At 44.6% G+C, this 9,399-nt stretch overlaps 1 protein-coding gene across 10 annotated transcripts in view; it reads right to left on the reverse strand.

Moving 5' to 3' along the window:
* The window catches only part of MPDZ (multiple PDZ domain crumbs cell polarity complex component), a 155,182-nt gene extending 147,095 nt beyond the window's left edge, over positions 1-8,087 (reverse strand). For 7 of the 10 annotated variants that reach the window (XM_070496083.1, XM_070496081.1, XM_044756487.2 and 4 more), the window contains exon 1: positions 7,794-8,087. The gene's annotated coding sequence lies outside the window, so the exon portion shown is untranslated. The remainder of the gene's footprint in view (positions 1-7,793) is intronic. The other 3 variants (XM_070496084.1, XM_070496082.1, XM_070496079.1) reach the window with 1 other exon arrangement.
* Positions 8,088-9,399: the final 1,312 nt, after the last annotated feature.

Consider the following 9,399-nt stretch of genomic DNA (forward strand, 5'->3'; position numbering starts at 1 on the left):
TTTTTTTCTTTGAACTACAATTTACATATTTTTGAAACTTCAAGTCACATTAAAGAAGGGCATTTAAATTTTATGTTTAACCAAAACGGGCATGAATTTAAGAAGACTGAAAAACACTGTCAAACACAAAATTCTGACACCTACTGTTGAAACCAAGAACAAATGTACTACATGACAATGGACAAAGCACAAGAGAATTTTAAATTACTAAAAAACTCCTGGGGGCCAGCCAAGTGGTGTAGTGGTTAAGTTCGCCTGCTCTGCTCTGGCAGCCTAGGGTTTGATTGATTGGATCCTGGGCGAGGACCTACACACCACTCACCAAGCCATGTGGTGGTGTCCCACATACAAAGTAGAGGAAGACTGGCCATGGATGTCAGCTCAGGGACAATCTTCCTAAAGCAAAAAGAGGAAGACTGGCAACAGATCTTGGCTCAGGGCCAATCTTCCTCACCCCCCCCCCAAAAAAAATAAAAACCCAACCAAACAAAAAAACTCCTGAATGATATTTCCATTCAATGAACTAGTACTCAGCAATAAACAATAATAAACTATGAATACAGGCAACATGGATGAATTCCAAAATGCAGAGTGAAAGAAGCTGGACAAAAAGAACATTCTGTATGATTCCATTTATTTAAAGCTCTAGAGAATGCAAACAAAACTATAGTGACAGAAAGCAGATCAGTGGTTTCTTGCAGATGGGAGACAGGTAGGCAGGGAGACAGGAAAGGAGTACAAAGGGGCATGAAGAAACTTCTGGGAGTGATGGATATGTTCACTATCCTGACTGTGGGGATGGTTTCACAGAGGCCTAAATTTAACAAATTGTACATTTTCATTATGTGCAGTTTATGTGAATGACAAATAATACCTCAATAAACAATAGAAGTTAAACAATCCCTCACCCTTCCTTGAGAAATGGGTGGAGCGTGAATGTCCTGAGTTTAGCACTCAACTGATGTTCACTGACTCTAATGGAGCTGGCTAGGCGGCAATAATCCAGGCCCAGGGGCTGTTTCTTCTTTTGTTTTTCTACCTCAGCCACAAAACACTTCTAAAAACACTTTGTGACTCAGCCTGATCTACTACCTGTATTCAGCAGATCCTATCAGAATAAAGAGGTGTTCTAGTGCTGTACTTTTCTCAAAGGGAACAGGATGACTACATTTACTATTCCCAGGAAACAAGTGAATGTGACAGGAAGGAGGGGGACAGGGTCAGGGAAAACTCCACTGAACCCTAGAGTTGAAGCCCCTCCAGTCCTACAGCTGGAAATAAATGTCACCCAGAGGCAGATTCACGCCTGACTTATTCAAAAGCAGTACCCTAGGAAGACTGGGGGGAACACCTGACCTAAGGCTTTATGAACTTCATCCAGTAATGCCTTAGACAAACAGGAGCCGATAAGGGGCCTAGGAAAGCAGAGGAGAAGCTGGACAGAGCTTACACAGATCAGAGAGGATCTTTTAAACTGTAGAATGATCTTTACTCTTTATGATTCTATCATCATAGTTTTGTTAGGTTAGCGATGTTTTATGAGCACAGATTCCCGGACCATTTTCTACAGCCAGTTCCCCAAAGCAAGGTGTGCTAGGAGCCAGTGACTACACAACGTAAAGTTATTCCAAAGTTAACTACAGGACTACACAACATTTAATCTTAAGCACAGATCAGGATGCACAAGTACATTCTCCACTGGTGTCCTGTGTGCCACATGGTAGTTAACCACATTATGCCTCCTCAAAGAGTCAAAAAGCATTGGTTCCAAGATATGCTATTAGTGTCAATTCAAACGTATGGATGCTTTAATAATCTCAGATCATGTTATCCTCACTGAGAAAAAGAGCATTCGGTGAAATCTACTGATCAACAGCTCTACTTATTTATTCTGTCAAAATAATTTAAGCATCCTCAATTCACAAAATATGCGTTCTCTTGGGGGGGGCAGTACCTATGGGAACAATAAATAATACCTCAATAAACAACAGATGCTAAACAATCCCTCCCGTCTCCTCGAGAAACGGAGACAGAATTACAGGTAAGTTTTTGCTGCTTTGCGCTTGTCTATGTCTTCCAAATTTTTTTAAATGTGCTATTTTTATCATCAGAAAGAGTTACTAAAAGAAATAAGTACCTTATGTATTTTACTATAACTATGGTTTTTAAATGTAAGCAATAGAGTAAATGGGAAAGTATCCCAAAACCTACTCAAACTATCAACAGTAAATCATCAAGACAACCTAAACAGGTTTTCCCTTAAGATTTTTTTTTGTTTCTCTGGTAGCTGATGTTTCTGTTTTTCCTTTCTCACAAGCATTTCCTTTTTCACTTTCCCCTCACACATTTATTTATAGCGCATTGGACCTGGAGGTAGAGTGGTTTACAAGAAAATAACAATGAATGTTGTTTGCACAGATATAATAAAACTAAAAAGAGGAAAAAGATAAGAATTCCCTAGACCAAACAAATTTAACCACCATAGGCAAGAAGAAAAAAAGCAAGAATTTAAGTCTCGTTTTACTTTTTTTTTTTTTAAACTCAGCCTGCCAAATCTGGAAGAATCACTTTAACATTCCTCTAACCCAACAAATATAATTTCAACACTAAAAAAATTTTTTGTTATCTTATGATACATGATATAAATTACTTCTTTATATTTATATTTTTCCAAAAAGGGGAAGAAATTTCTGGGGAAAAAAGATTATGCCAAATATTTGCCCACAAAACATGCGTAGGATATATACACACAGTTTTTAGACCAATGTAATTTAAAGAATACATTTTGCTGTTTTAATCAGACTCCAATACCATCATGAGATGTTTACAACACTAACATTTCATCTTTGCTGAATTTCATGTTTTTACTCACTTTTTAAGAGTAGAAGAAATATTTTGAGAAAATTAATGCTTTTATGAAACACTTAAAAAGAAAACTAACGCTCTGTCCACTAAAAGGAAGGGTCAATTTCCCAGTGAGCACCAGGAGAAAGAAGACAAGTGGCCTCAGAGCAAAGAGAAAATAGCTTTTCCCTCAAATAGCAGTTTCTTTCTTCCCAACATCACATTACCACAATAACGCTAAGGTATACTACCACAGAGGTCTGCTGCACGACCTCCTCCCTCACCGGGAAGCAGTCCATTCTTCACGTCTGACCAGTTTACAGCTTACAGTCTGTAAGAAGCTTACAGTCTCTTCGAGAACTTTGTTATGGGCTGAACTGTGTCCCCTCCAAAAATTCATACTGACGTCCTAACCCCCAGTACCTCAGAATGTGACTGTGTTTGGAGACAGGGTTTTTAAAGAGATAATTAAGCTTAAATGAAGTCATTGGGAAGTCATAGGGAAGACACTGAGAAGTTACAGGGAGAAGAAGGCCATTTACAAACTGCCATCTACAGATGCCGGCAAGCAATCCTATAATGATGTCTAATTCTTTGATTCCCTGTAGCTTTTACAACATGCAAAACCTTTTCATTCTTTCCTCTGTATGTCTGTTTTTCCACTAAGACAGTAAGCTTCTGGAGCAGTATATTTATTTTGTGTTCTTCCCAGTACCTAACCCAATACAACATAATCCTAATCCATCTAGCATTACTATCTACTAAATGAATAACTACCTCAGATCTTCTTGGGAAACATTTCACAGGAAGGCAATGGATTACTTCACATTAGTTTCCTTTATCTAGAAATAGCTCTTCATGTCCTTATTCTTATTCACCCACATGGAACCCCACTATAATTATTTAATCGTAGCAAGTCAACTTTACCATACTAAACATCATTTCCCAACTGTATTTATATTGATGCTCTCCTATGCATGACACTAATTTACAAGAGAAAATAATACCTTTGTTGTTATAAATATGTGGTTTGATAATACATGTAACAGTGTAACTACAGCAAATGAATTCCTATGTTAGGCCAAATGTGTTTTAAAGGCACATAAACTATTTGGGAAATAGTTCTAAGTGCTCCTAGTTACCTGTTAAATGTGCTAGCACAAATAACTATTTATACAGTTATATGTACATTTAGTTATATGTGCAATAGTTTGGATGCCTCAGGGCCAAGCCGAGGATGCACAGAACTACTCCCAACCCGGTGCCCCTCAACATGGGCACAGAGCTGGGAGTCCAGAAGCAGGGCCTGAAGTGCCACGGGGCCAGACACAAGCTCTCCACCCACCAGGATGTGGCTACCGGTAAGGAGTAGCACCATCAAGCAGTCCTGAATTCTGTGAGTTGTCTGCTTCTTTACTTTGAAATATAGGATCTTTTGCTGGCAAATGTGTTGTTTGCTCTAGCATATATGGGGACATTTCCAATCCAATACATCAACTTTGCCTCAAGATATTTTATGAAATTCACAGAGCACTTTGTGCATATTATAAACATACAAAATGAAGCCAATCGCAACTCAACCTAAGAGAGTCAAGTCTATGAGGTCGGCCTTGGGATGTAAGCTGAAGAAAACGATCTGCCTTTAACTCAGGACAGTTATCTGCTAGACAATCCACTGTTTCATGCCAGTTTCTAAATCCCTTAATCTTACCTCTAGACAATAGGGCCACTTCTTCATTTCTAACAGCTTCCCCACCCCAGCAGCTTACGGTTAGAGGCCTGCATCAATGCAAAATCACACTTCAAGGATTTCCAGGAACCTCTCTGAGCACACCACTTTGCAGGGATAAAGTTAACACCCTGGGGACGATCTCTACTCCCTCACAGTACGTGCATTTAAAAGGTATACCAAATGCAAAGACGTCTTTAAAGGCCAAACAGGGCAGTGTCTATCTGATAGGAATCTGGAACACACTAAAAACTGTGACTGACAGCCCTCCCTTTCCAAGCCACAAAGTCAGGCGGCTTAGACCATAAAAGGAAGAAGTGTGGTAAAGGGAGAAAGAAACCCAGAAACAAGAGACGGGGGAAGAAATACTGAAAGGAGTCAAGGAAAGAAAAGCAACACATGTAAGAGGAATGTATACATATGACTGATCTGTTAGTAACTCGTTGAGATAAATTTCATCAGTTCTTCTGTTTGTTTTAGCAAATGAAGTAGGGAAAAAAGAGCAGTGAAGAGTCCAGCTAGCCTTGCCTAAGTTACAACTTGCCTCTGGAAAGGAACCTATGACATCCCCTTAGCCCTCCTCTCTCTACCTAAATAAACAAAACTATCATTCTATCTGCAGATAGAAGTCACTAGAACTCCCTGCAAAACAACCTGAAATATCGCTATCTGTATTAAACTTAAAATAACTAAACACATAATTTCTGCCAATCAGAAACTCCACTTTATCCTAGATTCTAACAGAGAAAGATACCAAAAGGTTATGAAAACTTTTTGGGAGTGAAACTTGGAAATGAGAAAAATCCAACACATTAACTGAATTTGTCCATCTACTAGGGAAAAGTCTGCCAGTTCAGGGGAAACTCGAAACTGGGCCTGAAAGGCAATAAAATTAAACAGCGCACCCATCACAAGAGGGAAGATTTAAGCAATACTTTTTTTTTTTTTTTTTTGGTGAGGAAGATTGTCCCTGAGCTAACATCTGTTGCCAATCTTTCTCCTTTTGCTTGCGGAAGATTATTGCTGAGCTAACATTTGTGCCAATCTTCCTCTCTTTTGTATGTGGGACACCGCCACAGCATGGCTTGATGAGCAGTATGTAGGTCAGTGCCTGGGATCTGAACCCTCAAAACGAGGCAGCCGCGAACCCCAGCCAAGCGAACTTAACATTACGCCACCCGGCTGGCCCCAAGCAATACTTTTAAAGCCTGGTCTTGGTTGGCAACTTTTTCTGTAAAGAGTAAGATAACAAATATTTCAGACTTTGAAGGCTATACTTTTCTGTCTCAACTATGCAACTCCTCAATTCTGCCACTGTAGCTGTGAAAGCAGCCACAGACAATAAGTAGGAGACACAGACGACAGGAATGAGCGTCACTGTGCTCCAATACAACTTTCCTTATGGACACTCAAATTTGACTTTCATATAATTTTTACACGTCATGAAATATTCTTTTGATTTTGTTTTCAACCATTTAAAAATGTACAAACCATTCCTAGCTCCAAAACTTCAGGGGAAAAAACAGGCTGTAGTAGGCTGATTTGGCCCGTGGCCCTTACCTTTACAGACCTTGGCTGTCAAGGACCCTAATGTGAACTTTGAGCGGAATAGAGCCCAATCTAGACAGACCCGCCCGTTTGTAAACCAGCCCATTAACAAGCAGGCAATGAGGGCAGCCCAGACAAGATTAACCCCACCACGCTCTAAACCCGCTCAGCCCCTCCCTCAGGCCAGGACACAGGTGCATCCAGCCAGAGCTCCGCCTTGCATTACAGTTCGAGCCACGGAACTTCAAGCTCTGTTGGGTTTTTAAATGCAATTGTTTACCTAAATTCTACCAGGCGCTAAAGCGTATACTATACAAATTTAGCTGATTCCATCCTTACGAAAAGTTTCGTTGTAGTCACCTATACCCAAATTCAACAAGTAAAAACTCCCAAACCATCACGTCGTTAGTTTTTCAGATTAGGTGTCGTTTATTCTGTAAAGAGAACCCTTAAATGAGGAATGTCTATGGAAACACGAAAGGGATGTTTACACCACAGCTGTCCACCAAAGCTGGATGCGAGTCTGGCCACTTTTCAGATTCTTCCCCTCTCAACATCAAAAGAACACGGAGAGGTTTCCTTCTAGGCTGGTGAAGTCATGGTCCTCTTATCTGATGTTACCGGTGAAACACTAGTCGCCACCCTCCCCCTCCCCACCCCAAGGCACGCAGCGCCCAGGCTCTGGTTCTTCCCAAGCGGAGCAGCCTCAGCAGCCCCACCCGCGGATTTGGATAGAGGCGCCCTGCCGCCCGGACTTGCCCCCGGCCACTGCGCAGCAGCGGCCACCTCCCGCCCTCGCCCGGCCCCTCCTCCTCTCCGCAGTCCCAGCTTGAATTTCCATGTGATCCGCAGGAAAGAATAGCCAGGGCTTTGTGCCTCTGCAAAGAACGCAAGCAAAAATTTACACCATCACCACCGCCAGCACACACACACACACAACTCCCCAAGACACAAAGCGTCTCCCGACCACCGCCTCCCTAGGAACATCCGGCATCCCGGGGCTGCGAAATCGCAGACAAAGGCGCCCCACAGGCCCGCGGGGGGGATGCAGAGGGACGCGAGAGCAAAATGCTCGCACCCAGGGGGGCCAGGGATGAAGGGGCACAGGCGCTACGGGGGGGTAGGGGCAGAGTCCCAATTAGCGGCGCGCTCTGTGTCCCCGCCGCCGAGGCCGGAGACGCCAGCCTGGGGGCATTTCTCCCCAGCCGCTGCCCACCCCGCACAGCCCGGCACGGAACCGCGGAGGTGGCGCCGGGCCGCGGCCACAGCAGCGCAGAGCAACAGGCTCCCGCGCCCCAGGCCTGGAGGGCCCCTTCTTGGCATCCATACTCTGCCCCTCCAGGGGAAAGAAAAGAACAAACTTTTAAACCATTTACAGTGAGCAAGAGCACAGGCGGGTGGACGGGGGGAGATTAAAAGGTCTGGACTATGGCTCGGGGGCCATGCGAGGAGCAAAGGAAACTTCCAGACCGCATCCTTTTCAGGAGCCCGAGAAACAGCGGCTCCCCGAGAGCGCCGGGCCGCGCGGGGAGGGGCGAGAACACCCCGCCCGCCGGCCGGCCACCCGCCCCGCGCGCCGAGCCCCGGGCGCCCGCGCACCCTCCCGGCCGGCGCGCGCGCAGGGCGCGGGGACGCGCTCCGGCCTCCCGGCCCGGGCCCCGGCGCCGCTTACCCGGCTCGCGGCGGCCACCGCGGGCGGAGACGCGAAAGGGGAGGAGGGCTAGGGAGCGGGGTCGCCGGGGTGCCCGGGGCCGCGGGGGCCTCGCCTCGCCCCCTCTCGTTCTCTTCTCCGCCGAAGTAACGGCCGGCGACGAGCTTCGGGATAAGCGCGCACAGGCACACGCTCACGCGCCGCCGGAAAACTTCATCCCGCCCGGCGCCGGCGGCCCGACGCCAACCGCGCGCCGCCGCGCCCCCGCCCCCCGCACGCCGCACTTGCGCCGACCGGGGCTGCCGGGGAGGCGGCGGGGCCGGGGCTGCCGGGGCTGCGTGACGCCTGCGGCCGCGGGGCGGCGGGCGGCCAATCAGGGGGCGCGGCCGAGGCAGCCGGGCCCGGGTTTTAAACCAGCTCCTCCGGCGCGCGGCCTCGGATGATGTGGGGCGCGTACGCTGTGCGGCTGCCGGAGGGAACGCCGGGCGCCCCGTTAGATGCGAATGTCACACAGAAAGGAATACTTATTTTGGACAAGTATGTTCGCTGCGACGTTTGGGAGATACTTATACGAAAAAATTATTCGTTGTTTATCTGGAATTCGAATATAACCGGGCGTCCTGTATTTTTACTTGCTAAATCTGGCAACCCGTGGGAACTAGTAGCCTCTATTTCTAGTTCTGGGAACTAAATAATTTCTTATCTAGACTAACTGCTCTGTGGATGCTTTCTGCATTGGTAGCTTATTAAAGTGGTGTGGATTGGTGATGGGAAGCACTTTAATGAAAAGGCATGGGGAGGTTCATAATCTCATTTTCCAAGTAACTTTTAACACTTCAATATGCATTCTTAGACATATGTTCTAATTAAAAGACAAAAACAATAAACATGGAGGAAGGGTTAGAATTGCATGGTGCCAGGAAAAATATTCATTTCCATTTTGCGTCATTTAAGATTATCTTTCTAATACTCTCCTTTTGTGAGTCCCAAGAATCTTTTGTGGGAGAAAATTGCTCTGTTTTTCAATACATAAGTCTAATATTACAGTATACATCAAAAGATAGTCAAGTCCAATTTAAAATTTTTAAAAGAATGTTTTTAATATCCTAAATAAAAGTTTTATTTTCTTTGACAGACTTGTAAGTTTTTTTGTTTTCTCTACTAAAATAAATCAATTTGCATTTCTCTAGTATTCACCAAATATTTAAGGGAAAACAACAGTTTAAAAAATATCCAAGGCTTCAGGGGGAAATTGATTGGAGCTTCTAAATGGATATTTTCAGGAAGCTGCAAAATAGATCATTTGCCGGCACATAATTGGAAGTTGAGTGGAGTGAACTCTGCTGGGGATGGAGAGAATGCTGTCAACCCAAGGCCCCTTGTGCTTTCACAAACATGAATCAGTGTAGATTTGCCCGCTGGGAAAATTAAAACACTAACTAGAGTTTTTCAGAGTTTATGGATATTCATCTGCTCTGGGCTCTTTGAAAATGAAAGTGAAGTTAGGATGAAGGGAAAACTCATCCCAGCTTATCTTGTCCCTTGTATCTTCAACACATCTCTATCTTGTGAAACCTTTCAATCAGCACTCTCAAGTCTCCCCATCTTAAGAACAATGTGTCTATGT

This window comes from Equus asinus, chromosome 23 (genome assembly GCF_041296235.1).
Source record: "Equus asinus isolate D_3611 breed Donkey chromosome 23, EquAss-T2T_v2, whole genome shotgun sequence".
Taxonomy (NCBI): domain Eukaryota; kingdom Metazoa; phylum Chordata; class Mammalia; order Perissodactyla; family Equidae; genus Equus; species Equus asinus.